General features: G+C 48.6%; 1 non-coding gene and 1 pseudogene across 1 annotated transcript; one reads left to right on the top strand and one right to left on the bottom strand.

Annotated features, from left to right (window-relative positions):
* Positions 1 to 838: 838 nt before the first annotated feature.
* Positions 839 to 1,028, top strand: LOC135372875 (U2 spliceosomal RNA). The gene has a single exon (XR_010416147.1). It is a non-coding gene; the product is annotated as a U2 spliceosomal RNA (small nuclear RNA).
* A 16,424-nt stretch (positions 1,029 to 17,452) lies between these two features.
* Positions 17,453 to 17,623, bottom strand: LOC135372883 (U2 spliceosomal RNA; annotated as a pseudogene).
* Between the last annotated feature and the right edge of the window lie 2,486 nt (positions 17,624 to 20,109).

Here is a 20,109-nt window from a genome sequence, read left to right as displayed (position 1 = left end):
GACTCATCGCCTCACTTCGCCACCACCTCAGCAAGCTTCGAGCCCAAAGCCTTCAGAGCCTTCCAAACCAGGGCAAAGTAATGGAATGCGTCGCCGCGGACCCCTCAAGCTCACACTTCATCCGCAGCGGCGCATTTACTAGGTCTGCTGATTGGAGATTTATTCACAAGGCCCGCTTAAATCTCCTACACTTAATGGTGCAAGACCATGGCAGACAAACCGCGACACAAGGTGCAGACGATGTGGCTTCAGTAGCGAAACTCTGCCCCATGCTATCTACCATTGTATGAGGCAGGGCTCCGCAATGACAGGAAGGCACAACGAAGTGGTAGAGCGCATTAAGAAGGCGGCGTTCGGCAGGTTCTCCATCATGACAGAAAACCAACCTGTGGGAAACACCAGCCTCCGACCAGACCTCGTGCTACAGAAAGGAGAGGAAGCCATTATAATTGACGTGTGCTGTCCTTTCGAAAACCGTGCGGCAGCGCTACAACCAGCCCGCGAAGAAAAGGAACAGAAGTACCAGCCCGTTAAAGAGATATTCCAGCACCGATTCCAGCGTGTGTCAGTCGAGGCTGTACTTGTTGGAGCCCTTGGATCATGGGATCCTTCCAATGACCGGTTGCTGCGGAGGCTCTGCTCTAAATCATACGGTAAAAAACTGAAGCAACTCTGTGTAAGCAGCGTTATCGCAGCTTCTCGCGACATATATGCGGCGCACATCAGTGGAAACAGGACTACCAATCAAACAGGAGCGACTAGTCGGTGAAAAGACGAAGATCCGCCCCAATCATGAACACTCATTTCATATTGTGTATAAATGCCCGATTCTCGCTGTACATTCTGTAAATAATGCAACTAATATTGAATAAAAATCTGTTCTTATCAGCTTAATATCTGATACGAGCCCTATTTGGACTCACGATATTAATCTTATTTTTGGCCCGAGACAGTGTGTCTGAAGCTCGCCTCGGCACTGTCAAGGGTTGCCCTGGTATTGCACTACCTCCAGGTGTAGCCTACCCGTCTAAAATCAAAAAGAAAAATTCGGAAACAGCACCAATAAGCATCAGCCATGATGACCAGAGACAGGCAAAAGAGGGAAGCGTAGAAACAACACCAAGCAAAGCAGGGAACCTACAGCAGACACAGAACACACTGGAGACAACCACTGGGAATGTCCTGTCTGGCCACTAGGGTACACATTCATTCATTCAATCTATCTGTCTATCTATCTATCTATCTATCTGTCTGTCTGTCTCTATCTATCTATCTATCTATCTATCTATCTATCTATCTATCTATCTATCTATCTATCTATCTATCTATCTATCTATCTATCTATCTATCTATCTATCTATCTATCTCTCTCTCTCTCTATCTCTCTCTCTCTATCTATCTATCTACCTAGCTATCTATCTCTCTATCTCTCTCTTGCAATTTCCAATCAATCATTTTTATCTCACGGGCCGTGATGCATTAGTACTAACACCCTAGTGTTCCGTACCCATATACCACGATGCCCAAACTGGCGACGTGCCACGCACGGACGTAGAAGGCGAGACTGCGACAGAAGCGAAAGGGGGAGACGTGCAGTCTATATCTCTTCTCGGTCTTTTAGCGCATACAAGGGAGAAAGAAACACGAGTTCTGTCCACTAACATGCGCATTTCATGCAGTCCGACTATCATTCTAGTGCTTCTTACACGCACCACATTATGTTGAATTTGGCGACGTGACACCCGAGGAGGCAGGTGCCGCGACCGTGACCAGAGCGAAAGATGGACGTGTAATATTTATCGCTTCTCGGCCATTTGGCTAAGATCATAGTGGCCTGAGAGTGGTGGCGACGAGTACACCTTGTGTAAGTGTAGTGTAGAGTACACCAAAGTGTAGTGTAGTATCGCTTCTCGGCCTTTTGGCTAAGATTTCGATCACCAAAGGCCTGAGAGTGGTGGCGACGAGTACACCTTGTCGTGTACCGCTCTTTTCAGGGCGATTAGCGCGCCAGCCAAGGACAAGGCCTCTGTTGGGGTTTGGTTTATAGCCCCTTGCCCGAAGCAGCCACTCCCCTCACCTCGCAGGTGGCACTAAGTAGGCGGCTTGCTGCCTACCGCCCTTTTCAGGACGTTGAGTGTCCGCAAAGGGAGGGCCCTGTATGGGGTTTGGACCAGTGCCCCTTCCCAATGCAGCCTGCCCACGCGATGTCCAGCTGTCCCGACAGCATGGCCTCAACAACGGATCCGCGTGATTCGCCGGCCATGACACCACCGACGAGCAGGAACCAGCAGGTGCAGTGGGGACGCAGTCAACACAAGTCTCATGCCCCAGACGACGATCAGTGAGCACGTTGACGTCATGCCCAGCCATAGTCAGGCGGAGGGACCTATCTACGACAGCGGTGAAGGCAACGATTTACCACGGCAACAGAAATAACGACGTGGAGCCTCAAGAGACCAACTGCAACGACGGCGCAACCGAAACAGACGGGAACTGCGGCAACGACGTCAACATGGAGGACACGGTAATGCAGAAAGAATTGCTGCCCATGCTCAGCCTTGCTTCGCACAAGCCAGCAATGAAAACTATTCTACGTGAAGCGGAGTCTGAAGAAAACTGGAGAACGTTCGAGGCACGTCTCGAAGCTGCAACCGCGGACATGAGGAGCGCCGTGCACATCCCGGACCCGAGTGATGAAGGACGACAACGGAAAGCCGTGAACCCGAAAAATCCCCGTCAGATCCAGCGTCTCTACCGCAGAAGCCGACGACAGGCCGTCCGCCTCATCACCGAAGCAAGCCCACCAGATGCAGCATCCAGCGCACGGACATCGAATCCTACTTCCGGGAGACCTGGGCAGAAAAGCGGTCATCAACACACATACTGAGGCAGCGTGACCGTCCCGAAGAACAAATGAACTTAGGTCGCTTCACGGTGGCTGAAGTGAAGATGAAGGCACGCAAGTGTGAGAGCACCGCCCCCGGCGACGACCTACTCACCTACAAGCACTGGATGTCCGCCGATCCTGAATGTGACTTCCTGGCTACGGTCTCCAACATCTGCCTTAAGTATCGACGCATACCGGACATATGGCGCTCGTCGAGGACCATCCTGATCCCGAAAAAAGGGGACCCCAACGATATCCACAACTGGAGGCCAATATCCCTATCAAGAACAATCAACAAGCTCTATACTGGATGCTTGGCTGTACGGCTGCAGTCATGGCTCCTCGAGAACGACGTTCTGAGCAAGTGCCAGAAGGGTTTTCTCCCCACGATGGCGTTTTCGAGCACAACTTCGTGCTCCAGGAACACATAGACGCCGCCAGAGCTGGAAGAAAGGACTTGTGTGCTGCGTTCCTCGACCTTTCGAACGCCTTCGGGTCTGTGCCTCACATTGCGATAGTGGACGCTGTCAGCGGAAGCGGAGCCGGCGATGTGATCACCGAGATTGTACGGGACCTCTACAGGAACAACGTCACCAGGGTGGTAACCTGCCAGGGTCCCACTGACGCCATCGAAATACATGCCGGGATCCGCCAGGGTTGCCCATTGAGTGGACTACTTTTTAACCTGGTCATTGACCCAATAGTGCGTGATATCCAAACAGTATCACGTCCAGCGGCCATAACATACTCGCTTACGCTGACGACCTCACGCCAATGGCAAAGAGCGAAGAGCAGCCCTCTACACTGCGGGGGAGGTCCGGTTTTTATGTTTTCTACGAGAACGCCGGACCTTGGGACGTCGCCCCATGGACAGCCAACGCAAGAACTGCCCAGGACAAGTTCTACCACGGCGACTGAGGAAGCTGCATCGAGCCACGGCGACGCATCGACCCGACAGCCTTTTATAGAGGGAGAGACGCTCACAATGTTCTTCCCCCTCCCTGACTACTTCGTTTGCCCTGAAGACGGCTGCACACAGGCATTCCGATCCGCAACGTGGACGAGCCAAAGACAGTCACTGACGCGGCACCTGGAGCAAGGGCACAATTATCGCATCAGGAAGCACATATACCTCTGCCTAATCTGCAACGAGCCACTGGGAAACCGCCCGAAGAACCACAAGTGCAGCTTGGCCCCCAGTCAGCCAGCGCAGCCCTCAAGCCGAACATCCTTCCGCTATGTGTGCAGCACTTGCCACGACTCGTTCCCAAGTAAGAAAGGGCTATACAACCATACGGTATGGCACAGACGGGAGGAGGCACGAGCAGCTGGCGCTGACCGCAACCGCGCGATGCAACCCCTGGAGCACCATGGCCCAGCAGCCACACCAGAGGATGATCCTGAGCTGAATGACAGGAACAGCACCACAGCTCCCCCATCGACAACGGCCTCTCAGCTTACCCCTGAAGATGACACATGTGCCCCCCCCCCCCGCTGATTCCCCCCCACGCCAAATGGGAGCGTTGAATGCACCCCCACAGAATCCTCCGAGCTGTAACATCACCGAGCCCTCTGCCTTCACTGCCCCAATCCAAGTGGAAGAGGCCGTCGACATGCTAATTGAGGGAAACGATGCACCCCCTCCATCAGCAGTGGCCCCTCAGCTGGGTCCGGAAGTGGACTCAAGAGGCTCCCAGGCTGATTCTCTGGCCACCGCGTCAGATGGGAGCGAAGCATGCATCTCCGCAGAACCTCTAACCAGTGACACCATCGAGTCCTCTGCCCTCACGACTACGGACCAGGTGGAAGAGGCCGGCGGCATACCAGCTGAGGAAGATGACGCCCAACACCCTGCCCAACCACACGATGAAGCTCGGGAGACGATCGTATTATCAAGCTTTGTTCCTGAGCTGAATGCCATCCTTGATGCCACCGTCTCAGACGCCAGCTGGGCCAGGTTCGAAGGTATCCTTGAAGAAGCCACTAAAGCAGCATCCAGTGCGGTTCGCCTGCCCCCTCCTCGTAACGAAGGCTCACGCATGAGACAGCTCAACCCGGAAGACCTACGACAGATCCAGAAACTGTACAAAAGAAACAGGCGCCAAGCGGTACGGCTCATCTGTGACGGACCTTCAACGAGGTGCCAAATCCCATGCGAGCAAGTAGAGAATCATTTCTCTGCCCTTTGGCAGCCACAGGACTGCAACACAAACTTTCTACAACATCGACCCTGTGCAACCACTGAGATGGACCTCAGCTACTTCACGCCACAGGAGGTCAGGCGGAAGGCCGCCAAGACCGAAAACACCGCGCCCGGCGACGACCGTCTCACCTATAGGCATTGGCTGGACGTCGACCCTGATGGTACAAGAATGTTTTGATCGCATCTAACCTCTGCCAGGGCGCCAGCATGGATGATAGGATCTTCGTGCCGAGCTGCGCCATCTTGTCTATCTTTGTGTTATCTTTCAGAAGAGAGAATCCCACTGGTCTGCCGAGGAACGACGTGGTCTCGAAGTCCGCCAATGATCGAATGCGCTGTCCATTGACGAGGAATTCTGTCTGGCGCAGGCCTACGGGTTCCAGGCCTGAGAGATGCAGAGCCACGGATTTGGAGGGGTTTATCTTAAAGGGACTCTGACCAGAAGTTGTGGGAGCTCTTTCGTACTTGCAGTCGATAGAGCACCCAACACGGACTCTCCATGCGAAAATTCACGCATTAAAACCGCACAGTTTCTCCAAACTCGAATTTTAAACATTCGACTTCATCCGGTAGAGCACGCCTAGCGTTAAACCGAGAAAACATACGTTTATATAGAATATCCACCACGGCCCACCATCAACATGACGTCAACATGAGGGCCACTGGCAACACCCACAATTGGCTCAAACGCGTCACATGGTCACACAAAACTCTGTCAATTCCCTTTATGAAATGTCATTTATATGTTAATATGTTTTTGTTACAGAGTCTCAAAAGGAAAAATATACCTTGCATTTAACACATGCAGTAGGTTTTGCGATTGCTTTTTCAATCTGCGTAGATGTTGTCCTGCGTTCCATATGGTTCCGTATCCGGTCAGCTGTAATGGCTGCCATATGACGAGCTTGCGAAAGTGTGTGATTCCCGGCTCATCCTACCTTTTTCGGGTCATTGTATTTGGTGTTGGAGTTGCTCGCCATAACCTGAACGTTTCACCTATCATTGCGGCGTACTGTTCTTGATCTGCTGCAAAGCAACGAACCGCTACGACAGTCACTCGCCTCAGCGAAATTCTGTTTGCTGCATATCAAAGGAGCATCGGGACCTGATGATGTACTGCAAATGCTGAAGTTGAATTCTTTGAACCTTCATCTAAAGAAACAAAGTGTGCTCTCGTGTGGTTCTGACGGAAAAGCAGTTTCAACAAGGTTAGCGCATTTATTTTTCAGTTACAAGTCCACGCACTCAAAACAATACAAGTGCATTCGATCATTCTCGTAGCTGTTCTGTAACACGTATGCTTTCTTATACATATCCCACAGAACCCTCCGCTTCAGGAACCCAGTTATACTTTATGTGACACATCTGATGCCTCCTGACTGACTAGGCTATGCCGCTCTGAAGCATTGAGATGGCGAAAGGTCGTGGGGGCTGCACCTCTGCTTTCGAAAGATGAATCAGTCATTCCACACTGTGCTTACTGGCTTTGCACCGAGTCTAACAAATCCGACATGCCTGGACTGCCTTTTTCAAGGAAGTTTGAAATGTAAGTATGTGTTATGTTGGTTTCACATATCCCCACCACATATTGAGTGTGTATATCGCTGTACTTTTGATGCTATAGCATATCTACGTACATTATAATTGAACACCTAGTGTGGAAAACTCGACACCAGCCACACAATGCAAACAATTGTTTATGCCTTTTCTTCCACTGATTGTTTTTATTATAATATTATTTTAGTATAATCGTCTGATTTTTAATAGTCACAATTTTCCCATGGTTATGGCGCACTATAGCCTGAGCTGTTTATGCGCCATTAAAATTGAATCATCATCATCATCATCTTTAACTGCCATTATTCAACTGAAGTGTCATGTTTCAGTTGGATACAATGATGTGGCCAGAGATAGTTTTTCCTTTCGTTCCGGAGTTGCTCATTTCGAAAGAATAGTCACTGTGAAGTTTTTTTTTTCGGAAACATTAAGAGGGCTAACACCAAACGCTTTTCTTTCAGAGCATCCCTTATGCACCTGCATTTCAATTAAGATCTGGGTTACAAGAATGACAGACCACTCAACAGTGATGAACAGCAGTGATGAAAGGTGGAAGTGCTGGAACGAAGATGCGTTAATCTGTGTGAAAGGTGCTTTGTATGTGTCTGAGTCATGGCCATAGGTCACAAGCTAATTTCTGTCCTCATAAGAGGTGTCAACTATGCTCTTTCTATCTACTAACCTGCTCCACTTTAGGGTTCCCTATAAACTAATGGAACACATCATATACCAGCACGTTGTTAACCACGTTGAGTCTATAAATTTCTTTTTTTAAATTCCAGCATGGCTTTAGAAAAGGGAATTTAGACAAAAGTTACATAATTCGGTCACAGCATTTTAAACTGTCTTGATTTCTGGGTTCACGTAGATGCAGTATTTTTTTTTATTTTGTGAGGGCTTTTGGCACTGTGTTTTATGCTTGCTTGTTGGCCAAACTAGCCCCATTAAAATTTGATCTTGCTACCATTAACTGGATATGCAGTTTCTTGGCTAACCGCAACCATGCCAACAATTCGTGAGGAGAACCTATCATATCGCCACCATGCAGCATTCCTCGGGTTACATATGCATCACATTTTAATCAAGTGTGAAGCAAGGCCTTTAGGTGATCGGTCTTGTATAATTACACGTCCCTCCGTTATTTAACACCACGCGGTTCTTCAACCTATGACAGATAAATAAATATATTGCCAAGTAAATTGTTTACAAGGATGATTACCCCATTTCACCACATTAACGCAAACAATTGTTAGAGTAGTGGCCCAGGGTATGAAGCTTGCCACTAATCATCATTTAAACAAAGTTTGTAATGTAGAATCCTTTACTGAAAGCACCGACTTAACACAACAATTGAGAACAAAGAGAGTGAACGTTTCGTCGCCTATCCGGGTGGCATCATCGCTACAACAGAGAACAGTCACAAACAGCATCGACGGAGTCAAATCAGTGGTGTGCATTCCTTTCATCCAAGGTGTTGATAGGCCATTTGAAGGGAACTGTGCCCATCAGGCATTAAGACTGTGCATATAAAGTTAAGTGCACAGACTGTGACACAACCTACATTGGCAAGACAGACAAAAGACGTGGGAAAATACTAAAAGAGCACACAAGGGACGTCCCAAGGCTTCTAATGCTACTGAAACCAGGACCAAATTAGTCTACTATTGTTGGTCTGATGAACATGTATTAAATTTTGATGGTGCGGTAACCTTTGCACATGACTAGCGATGAGGCCTTAGAAAGTGCTTAGAGTCCTGGTTTATCGGACGTGATGCATCAGCCTGTAATACAAACAGTGTCCCCCTATCGGATGTGTATGATGCCCTCTTAGATAAGTAGGCTGAGGTGCTTGTCTCTGGCCCTTGTTGTACTGATGATGCCACCCAGATAGGCGGCAAAACGTTTACGCTTCATTTTTAGTCGTTATGTTAAGCGGTGTTTGCAGTAAAGGATGCTACATTGTAAGGTCGTCACCCGGCGTTTGGAATATATTTTCAAATAAAGTTGTTGTTTTACAAAGCTCATTACATTGTAGAAATCATTCTTGTTGCCTATTGTTTAGGGGATACCATTCCTGCAGTCACGTGGAGCACTGAAGGGCCAATTTCAAAAGCAAAGGCAATCTGATTTATGTTCTTGCCAACATGGCACAGCGTACGCACAAGGTAGCTCCATTTCAGGAGCCTGAGAACACTCAAAGCAACTAGTGTGCTAGAATTAGATATTGTCTGCAGCATTACATATTTGCTTTTGCTAGGGCAACTAAGAAGGGTGGATAGAAAGAGACAATGACAACCTGTTTCCACAGAAGACACTCAGATTCATAACAATTTCCTGCAAGAGAGCTAAGGCTTTTCCAGATTACTAGAACACGGGTACCGGATTGTAGATAACAAGAACTCATACACCAGAGCTCAGTGTTGCACACACCCTGCTTTCCATCAAAACTGTTAAAAGGCGTGACCCCCTAAACCTGCACAAAATTTCTGGAGTGTCTTCGCTGGGCACTGTCGCTGTTCATCTCATAAGGTGCTCTCTATGAACCTGACTCCCTGTTCTGGATGCACTGCCTGAGGGAACTCCAGCATGCTTTCCCAACATGAATGGTCGCAACTTCTACGAGCAGTGTTGTACTTACTGAAAGCAATATGAAATGCTATGCCTCGACAGGTTATGTTGATATCCTTCTTAAGACCGTAGAGAGATGTTGCTTGCTGCCCTTATTCCAAATCGCACTATCAGGAACAAGCCCACTTGCCACCAAGCCGATGAGTATTTCCTCACAGTCAGGGCAATCAAGGGAATCAATCACTGAGGCTCAGAAAAGCTGTTTTCTATGTGGATCTCATCCAGGACAGAGACATGAGTAGCCCCAAGAAAGCACCAGGTTTCTTTGAATTTAGATGTTCAGCTTTTAATTTCCTCCTTCCCCCTTTTTTATGTAGTACCTGATTTAGCCTTTTACAGCTTTGGAGATTGAGGATGTGGAGGTGATGTGAGAGGTGGAATTAGGCTTTAGGCACAATGAGGCAAAGTGTGACAACAAACATTCTGAGAATGTTTATGTATCATACACACAGAGAGAGGATAGGTATTACAATAGATGTTACACCTTTTTCTGGTTTTGACATTTATTTATTCATGAATATACCTCGAAGACCCTTGCAGGCATTACATGAGGGGGGACAACAACATGGGTCACATAACAAATACAGAAGTTACAAGGAACATACATATTTGAAAGCCAGACGGTGCTTTTCATTTGTTCATCAGTTTTGCTCAAGAAATTGTAGCAACGGTACACAATGTCACGACGAAAGGAGTGCTCATCTACCCTTCCGCAAGACTCATTAAAAAGGACACAACATACTGAACTGATGAACCATGCATCATCCTGAGACCTATAAGAAATCCTAAATACAGATGCTGAATTAGATTAAATGCGATAGACGAGCTGTGCGAAGAGCTGCCTCCAGTTAGGGCGTTGGGTACTTGAAGCCCGTGGCACTTTCTGTGTGGAAGGCTCGCCAGATCCTGTTCACTGTGCAGGCTGGGATGTCGATGTTCTTGTTTTTCCCAAGCTTGTGGCAAAAACACGTTGCGAACTGGCGATATGCAGTATATCCATATCGTATACGCAGGTGTACATAAAATATAGTTTAGGCAAGTAGGCAACCGATCACACTACAGGGTGTGTGTCGTGGCATTTCTACGTGTACTTGAAAGCAGGCGCGGATCTAGGGGGAGGGGGTCCAGGGGTCCGGACCCCCCTCAATTCCACACTTGAACATAGGGTTCAGTGGACCAATCCCAGCATGCACCTGGCACTTGTCCATAGCGGACCCCCTGCCCCCTTCAGCAAAATCCTAGATCTGCCCCTGCTTGAAAGCGACTGCAATTTATTTGCACACGCCCTGTATATTACTACACATGCTGTATTCTTTTAGAAATTAACATTTTTTACGCTTCAGTGAATCGAAAGTAAGAACACTCAATATCGCTAAAAGCCTACGCTAAAAATATAAACACGGGGCAATACACAAAGAGGTGATTTAGGACATATCACCTTGACAATTACACAGTTGCCTAATACTGCTTTTCTCCAGTCCACAGTTCTGTATTATGTCATCTTTTATGTGGTGCGCCCTGCACTGGAGTTTTTAGCGACCTTAATGCAGGACCAAACCAATTTCGAGCGCCCAAATTTTAACATCGTTCGACAGGGCCAAATGTGACTTACTTGTGAATATGGTCGCTCATACGTTCGCGCTGCCCACGGAATTCAATATCCACCTTCAGGACAGTCGTATTGAGGCATAGAAGTTACAAATCTTCGTGGGTTGTAATGCACTCATATTGCTGTCATTCGACTGCGCTTTCGAGCTCCTTGCAGCACAAGCATATTCGATTCCTTCGGCAGTATGACACACCAGCCGCACCGGCACCTTAAACAGGAAGTACGCATTAAATATGAGGACAAAATTTCAGAGAACACGTTTACATGTTTGATCACAGTGTGCGTTAAAAAGCTCATAGCTTACCAGTCTGTCGAAGACAGGCGACTGATCCTGTTTGCTTCATCTGTGACCGATGTTCGTAGAGCGTTGACTTCGGCTCGCATTTGCGGCATCGGCGACGTTTCGAAAGCGAGGCTTCCGAACTGTTCAGCACACAGAATTTCCTTCTCGATCGCAGAAAGGTCAGAAAAAAGTTCCGGGCTCGAAGTCTCCGAATTCCTTGCTTCGACGTCCATATTGAAGATCTCTTTCCGGATGCCGCCGCTCTCACAAACTAACAGCAGAACTTCCGGTCCGGGCGGCCAATGAAACATGAACCTCATGTTTTCGTCACGCACACGGAAATTGGCCGATATCCACTACGAAGAGGCTAGATTTCGGCGTCGATTGCGTGAGTTGAGGAGGAAAAGCCAAGCGGGTTTTCAGCTCCCCATTTGGCAAACTTCGCCGCCGCGCACAGCCAAAATATTTCGCGTGTAGCTTGGAGGCATATTATACCTTCGTAATAGATGCAACCGAAAGATTTGTTGAACTTCTGGTCAGAGTCCCTTTAAGACCAAGCTTTTCGCATAGCTCCACCTTATCGTTTATTCTTTTCTGGAGTACGCGTGCCGTTATGCATTTAGTGTAGAGTTTGTTAATGGTGCGACAAAGTGAGATAGGTCGCCAGTTCCCCGGGTCGTTCTCGTCTCCTTTCTTGTGGATCAGAATAGCCCTTGAGGATCGCCATGTGTCTGGTATGCGTCTGTACTGCAAACACATGTTGAACACAGCACACAAGAATGGACAGTCCGGGTCGGCGGAGAGGCAGTGGCGGTAAGTGATGCAGTCATCGCCAGGGGCTGTGTTCTCACAGCTGACTGCACGTTTTCTCACCTCTTCCGGGGTTAAACACGCTAAGGTCTACTTGCTCCTCTGCCGATGGTCTCGAGCAGCAGTCCAGAAGTGCTGGGCTTTGACATCCCCAGACACGCGTGAAATACTCCTCTAACTTCTCTACGGTGATGTGGCACCGTTTGGGTGCTCCCTGGACGATTAGGCGGATGGCTTGGCGGCGGTTTCGTCGATAAAGTTTTTGTATATCCCTAGGGTTTTCTGGGTTTGTGACTCTTCCCTGTCTCCTGCTCGGCTGTTCAGGAAGTTTGACGAAGGCTGCCACTTCACGCGGCATCCAGCAACTGTTCAAAAGCTCTCCACATCTCCTGAGTCTGCGCCCCGCATGTCCAGCGTTTGATCTGGGCGGCATGATCTCGTAAAGCCGGCAGTGATGTATCTATATGAGCAGTTGGCCTCGTGCTTATGTGCGACTGCTCCGTTTCTCTATCCTGTTCGTGTGCTCCATTTGCGTGGCTGCCGTCTTCGCCTTCCACGAGAGTCCCTGCAAAGCACGGGGTTTCTAGGGATGTGTCAGGTAGGTAGTCGTTCTCACATCGGTCCCCATGGGAGCTGCTCTCCCCAGAATCCATGCTATCCGCTTCCGCAACTGAACCATGGCAACATTCGAAAGATATGTGTTCCCGGGCACCTGTTGATTCTGCGGTGTAATTCTCCCGTGGGTTGTGGTCATCTTCATCTGTCTCCCGAGTATCGTCTTGCGTTTCCTGAGTGCAGGGACTGTGCCGAATCACGGAGGTGCAGTCCTCATTGCACAGTGATTTATCAGTGGGTGTGGCCTCCACCTGCCGGTTCATTTCAGGGCTGTCTTGCTGTGGATTCTCCTCACGCGTACCTCCGGTTGACCTTATACTAAGCCGCTCTTCAGCATTCCTCAGCTTGTGCCACTTGTTGTGGTTTGCAAGGCCTTTTGCCGATGGGAAAGTGAGCTGGCAAATTGTGCATTTGAAGGGGAACGATCTTGAGCGCAGTCTTAGTCGTTGTCTGGGACACATTTCCGGGTGTGATGACGGACGTTGGCCAAGTGTCATTTTACAGTCTGAACACGAGTTTATTGTTGAAGTCACCCGCAATCTATGCACGTTTTCGAGGTGTCGTTCTAGTGATCGACGCTGGGCTGTCCAGACCCCAACCGCAAATTTCGATTGGCACGGTTTAAGTGGGCACTGGAAGTAGGAAGGTACTGGTAAGAATATTTGAAGTACATTGCCTTCAAGCTTTGGCTGTTCGCACTCTTCGCCTTCCATCTGTGACATGGACAGGGGAGTATTAATACTCCCAAGAAGACTGCTCCCTGCTGGTGAATCAGTTGGCGTGGTTTCCTGTTCCGTTTCATCTTCACTTGGTGATACCGGTGTCTGTATATTGTTGTGCTGCATTGCGTCGTTGTATTCCGTGTCCGGTGCGGGGGAGTGTTGGAGTAGCATCCTTTTTCGGTGCCACTGCCGGTGGTTCTGTAGCTGCTTTTTTGTATGGAATTTTCTGCAACATATGTTGCATTGTGGAACAGACGCGTCTTTCATAGGTGTCGGCATTTGACTTCTCATCTCGTCGCACACATGAGTTTTCGGTCTCTCACCTAGCGACGAGTGCCACATGAAGCATTCGTAACGAATGTCGCCGGGCTTTACCGAGTGACTGTTCCTCAGGTGGTGTATGAGAGCTGCTTTATTTGTGGTTCATGTGGCACTCTTGAATGTCACTTCACACGCTTCTTCAGTACACCGAAACGCACTGGGTACCGGGAAGTACACCGTAAGTATCTGCCCCCGTCGCACAGGTTGTGGGTACGCTGTCATTGAATGGAACTGTCCTCTGTCACCAGATCACTACCTTCTTCTGTAACTAACATATTATTACTGCTTTCCATCTTGACCGACAGGATGACAAGAATAGTACACGCACACCGTGTACCTCGCACAGATCACGTAAACTGCATTCCAAACTTCGCTAAATCTTTACACTCACAGCAAAGTTGGGTATTTTCTTGATCCTGGGACGTTCACGCACACGGTACGCACACGCACTATCACAGACGGAGCGAATCCCGCGGTGTAAACACGTCAGCGAAGCGAAGCAACGTCCTACAAACGAAGGCCACTCACCCTCACCTCCTCCGCCGATATTGCGCAATCGCCCCCGACGATTTCCTCAGGGGAATGAACGTGTAGCATATTTCTATTGTTGGGAAAAACTCACGTGACCTCTGACGTCGGGCCAATCATTGCGCCTCGGTAGAGTAGTTTTTTGCTTTGTTTTATTTTGTCTCCCTGGGTGACGGGTGACGTAAAGCGACGCTGCTGAGGCGTTCCTTTTCTCTTTCCCCTCCCCGCTTTGGCGGTTCTGGAATCTGGATTTTCGTTCGCATCCAGTGAAATAAATAAAACGCGGAAGCGTTGGCTCTTTCTGTTGCACAAGGTGCTTTATTTTTCGGGATTGGTATTTCCAAATCACACATATGCAGTCTTCTGTATCTGCGCCAAACACAAACTTCACATGAACATGCTTTGATAGCATAATCTCGGTGAAACAGGGGGAGTAAAGTCTGAAGTTCGAGTAATATGCTGAAGCAACTTCGCATTCACTGCTAGCTGATATGTCTGACGTGGAAGATTTCACAGTAGATCAGTAAATTCACTGCACAGGCACACACATTCACAAATCCAGCGTGACAGAAAACATGTCCATATTCCTTTGCTGCTTGTGTAGTATCACATGTCAAGGCTGACCCGTCACAAAGGAACCTGTGCAGCTGCTAAGCCAAAAGATGATGTTCTAACCCCTCAGAGTGGCTTATCCATTCTATTGCATTCATGCAGACGCTTTTCTGAAGCAGGTATGACTTGGGCAGTACCTAGTTGATACCTGAGCAAGAAAGGCCAGAAAAGGGATCAGAAAACGTGAAAACTAAAAATTCTACCTGCCGAAATGTTGCGTATATGCCACAGGTGTGGTGCTATGCTATGCTACGCTAAGCGGCAGAATGGAATGGGAACTGACTTACCTGCCATCGAGTGGAAAAACAGAGTATTGATCCTTCTTGAATCGTTGTCGCAACAAGCAAGCGAAGCAGATCTGCCTTCTACTTATCTATCACTGAATTTACTTGCTGAAGTATCCAAGAGGATTCGAGTTTTGCAGAGTCGGTATCGACGGGCACTAAAAACTATCCAAAGCGGTACCGGCAAAGATGCTTTGCGTGCGTCCCTGCTGCACCATATTTCAAACTTTACGGCGAGCTGCTCCGGCACCCCAGACACGGCGGTGCCGGCTTACGCGCGCCACGAAAAGGTTATAATTTCAAACCGACCAATGAGCTCTCGCATACCGGGGGAGCGGCCGAAGGAGCCAATGGGATGCTCTCGGTAGAGAACTGGCGCTTCGACGTAAAAATTTTGACGTTTCATGACGTTTGATGACGCGAAAGGCTCGCAGCGCCTCACTTTAGTCCGCAAGTGAACTCGCGAGTTTCATCCCCTTGGTTTCCTCTCCTGCTGCACGCGGCGGTCTCGCCATCTCTCGGAGCCCGAGCAAAGCACCGACGAGAAGAGCCGTTGCGCAGGGATGCGGGCTAGGCCTAACGGCCCGATTCCACGTTTCACAAAAACACTTATAACTTCGTCAAACCTTCACACTCACAGCAAACGTGGGTATCCTCTTGATCCTGGGGCATTCACGCACACACTAATACCAAACACTCCTGGGATTACACGAGTTTTGCCGCGTCCACGAGTGAAAATCGATGGAGCGCTACGGACTACACTTTGATCTTTAGGAAAAATATTCCCGGAAACAATACCGCAAGCGATGCTGCCCCGACGACCGTTTTACAGGCCGCGCATTCTAAGACACAGCCCACCCGGGGGCGGACCGCGTTATCAAGGGGCCCTTCTCGAAATATGAAGGACCGGCTCCCTTTCGTATCCCTCCACCGCGAAAGATCGAAAGATCAATACGCGGATTTGAAGGGAGACTTTGATCTTTAGAAAAAATCTTTCCGGAAACAACACCGCAAGCGATGCTGCCCCGACGACCGTTTTACGGGCCGCGCATTCCAAGACACAGCCCACCCGGGGGCGGACCGCGTTATCAAGGGGCCCTTCTCGAAATATGAAGGACCGGCTCCCTTTCGCCTCCCTCCACCGCGAAAGATCGAAAGATCAATACGCGGATTTGAAGGGAGACTTTGATCTTTAGAAAAAATCTTTCCGGAAACAACACCGCAAGCGATGCTGCCCCGACGACCGTTTTACAGGCCGCGCATTCTAAGACACAGCCCACCCGGGGGCGGACCGCGTTATCAAGGGGCCCTTCTCGAAATATGAAGGACCGGCTCCCTTTCGCCTCCCTCCACCGCGAAAGATCGAAAGATCAATACGCGGATTTGAAGGGAGACTTTGATCTTTAGAAAAAATCTTTCCGGAAACAACACCGCAAGCGATGCTGCCCCGACGACCGTTTTACGGGCCGCGCATTCCAAGACACAGCCCACCCGGGGGCGGACCGCGTTATCAAGGGGCCCTTCTCGAAATATGAAGGACCGGCCCCCTTTCGCCTCCCTCCACCGCGAAAGATCTTTGAAAGAGACTTTGATCTTTAGAAAATATCTTCCCGGAAACAACACCGCAAGCGATGTTGCCCCGACGACCGTTTTACGGGCCGGGTCTTTGATCTTACACTTTGATCTTAGCCAAAAGGCCGAGAAGCGATAAATATTACACGTCCATCTTTCGCTCTGGTCACGGTCGCGGCACCTGCCTCCTCGGGTGTCACGTCGCCAAATTCAACATGATGTGGTGCGTGTAAGAAGCACTAGAATGATAGTCGGACTGCATGAAATGCGCATGTTAGCGGACGGAACTCGTGTTTCTTTCTCCCTTGTATCCGCCAAAAGACCGAGAAGAGATATACACTGCACGTCTCCCCCGTTTCGCTTCTGTCGCAGTCTCGCCTTCTACGTCCGCGCGTGGCACGTCGCCGGTTTGGGCATCGTGGTATATGGGTACGGAACACTAGGGTGTTAGTGCTAATGCATCACGGCCCGTGAGATAAAAATGATTGATTGGAAATTGCAAGGGAGAGAGAGAGAGAGAGAGAGAGAGAGAGATTGAATGAATGAATGAATGAATGAATGAATGAATGAAGGAATGAAGGAATGAATGAATGAATGAATGAATGAATGAATGAATGAATGAATGAATGAATGAATGTGTACCCTAGTGGCCAGACAGGACATTTCCCAGTGGTTGTCTCCAGTGTGTTCTGTGTCTATGTCTGCTGTAGGTTCCCTGCTTTGCTTGGTGTTGTTTCTACGCTTCCCTCTTTTGCCTGTCTCTGGTCATCATGGCTGATGCTTATTGGTGCTGTTTCCGAATTTTTCTTTTTTTTATTTGAGACGGGTGGGCTACACCTGGAGGTAGTGCAATACCAGGGCAACCCTTGACAGTGCCGAGGCGAGCGTCAGACACACTGTCTCGGGCAAAAAATAAGATTAATATCGTGAGTCCAAATAGGGCTCGTATCAGATATTAAGCTGATAAGAACAGCTTTATTGTGAAAATAAATACACTGTACAATTCACGTGATCAATCAAACTTGATCACAAAGAAGCCGTTACAAAAACACTATTACACACTCACACTATAATGCAGACAAATAAGCACGCAACAAAGGCAATCTCCATCTCCGCCACTGGTAGAGTTCAGTCCATCCGTGAGTATCACTCGGTCCAAAGCCCTGCTGCTCTAAAAGCTAACCTTCATTTTCTTCTCTGCTATAGAGAACAGAAGCCTGTGGTTTTTCCATCGCCTTTTAAAATCCAGTTCATCAAGTGTCTCCAACTCGGCTTGCAACTTTTTACGGATGTTCAAGCCAATATAAAAGGACGATCTCCGAAGTGATTCACTGGTTCCCCCATATATCCTCCTCTTTCTTGATGTCCATATTTCATATTTTATCTCTCCCATGAGGAGCACGAAGGACGGAACTCGGCCAGTAGTAACAGGGAGTGGGTCGGAGTACAGTACAGTTTCATACATTATTCGTGGTACACGAAAGACAGTAGCGGCTTTGCGCCACAAAGCTTCAGCCAGAACACATTCAAAAAACACATGACGGTGGTTTTCGATACCACCGCACACATCACACTTCATGGAGGACACAAAATGGAACCTAAAAAGTCGAGTGTTAACAGGCAGTATATTGTGGGACAACTCCCAAGCGATATCAGCCCTGTCCCCTTGTAGCAAGTTCGATACCACAAGTCCCCTATTTTCCAACGGCGCTATCCTTATGTCATTCATGACAAATCTTTTGTACAGCTCATGGAACAAATCCTTCGTACGCATGCACGCCAAACTTCCAGAGGGAACAGCTTGCTGAACGATGCTTGCATACCTTATGATTCCCGAATAGAAAACCGTTGGCGTTTCCGCCATTGGAACCGTGTGGTTCAGGGAACCCGAAAACACTCGACTCCCGGTGCCTATACAATAAAGCATCAAAGGCTTCGCGATATGGTCATCATCATCTAGGATTCTACAAATTTGGGCCATGGCCAAAGCTTCGCACTTGAGACCTATGTCAGGTATGTCAAATCCGCCAAAAACAGCAGGCGCCTGCACTACAGAACGTTTAACCCTCTCACACTTGCCTTCCCAAAAGAAACACATCACAATCCTCGTCAAAACCTTGGCCGTTTTCTTTGACGGGGGAAAGCACGTTCCAAGGTACCAAATCTTTGATAGCATATGGCTTACAATAAACTGACGCTTCTCACCAAAGCTTACTAACCCCTTTATATTCTTCTCTGAGACTCAGTAGTGTGTCCCCAACTTCTTTCCAGGACTCTCCTGACGCTCCGCCCCTTGCAAAGTGAACCCCAAGCACCTTCGTACCTTGCACCACCAGGATGTCTCCAACTGCAGTCCTACCGACTGCGCCGTTTATTGCCACAATAGAGGACTTTGCTTTGTTTAGCCTTCCCCCGGAGGCTCTCGTGTACACATCCATAACATCCAGAGCTTCCTCCACAGATTTTGTGTCAGACGTGCAGATGGTCAAACCGTCTGCATAAGCGAACAGGGTAGGCTTCGTACCAATTCCCAGCAGCGCCACTCGGGCAATGCTCGGATTTGAGGCAAGCCAACGTAACAATGGCTCAATACATAAGACGTACAACAGGGGGGAGAGGGGGCACCCCTGCCTCACTCCTGACCGCATCCCAAAGAGGCGAGTCAGCTTCCCATTAACGTCTACGACGCTCTTTGCACCCACGTATAGAAGTTCCACATAGCGCCTGAAGGTTTGGGGTAAGCCTGTAGCCTCTAAAAGTCTAAAAAGGTATTCGTGTCCAACAAGGTCAAAGGCCTTCTCTTGGTCAAACGTGACCAACATCGCAGGAATATTTTTACGTTTGACAACGGCACAAAGGTCCCTCAGAGCGCTTAAATGCATCTGAATCCCTCTCTCGGGTACAGCGCAAACCTGGACAGGAGAAATTAAGGTCGCCATAGCTTTAGAAAGTCTCAACTGCAACACCTTGGCCAATCATTTGTAGTCCAAATTCATTAGGGTTAGCGGTCGCCAAGCCTTCAAGTCAGTGCTTCTTTTCTTGTCTTTGCATATCAACTTAATAACGCCAAACTGCATTGATGGAGGTAAGGAGCCTTCGTTGAAACTTTCTCGCAATACCTCTGTCAACGGTAATGCAATGAAAGACCAAAACACCTTATAAAATTCTACGGGTAATCCATCCGCTCCTGGGCTTTTACCATCAGCAAGGCAAGACAGCGCCTCCTTTAGCTCATTTGTACAAACTTCTTTTTGAAAAATTTCATAGCCTCCATCGATCTTTGGGATCATCTTCTCGAGCTTCTGCCAAGCCTCTTCGCTATCTCATGAGAAGAGTACAGTTTCTCATAAAACCTGACACAGACTTTCTCAATTTCGTCCTGCATAACCTGCTTAGTTCCATTTTCATCCATTATTGCACTGAGTCCTAGCCTCTCTCTACGCAGAGTGGGAACTACTTGGCCAGTCTCTGGCCTGAC

Source organism: Ornithodoros turicata, unplaced genomic scaffold, assembly GCF_037126465.1.
Source record: "Ornithodoros turicata isolate Travis unplaced genomic scaffold, ASM3712646v1 Chromosome17, whole genome shotgun sequence".
NCBI classification, from domain to species: domain Eukaryota; kingdom Metazoa; phylum Arthropoda; class Arachnida; order Ixodida; family Argasidae; genus Ornithodoros; species Ornithodoros turicata.
The sequence above is the reverse complement of the archived record's forward strand: the minus strand, read 5'-3'. Positions and strand labels throughout refer to the sequence as shown.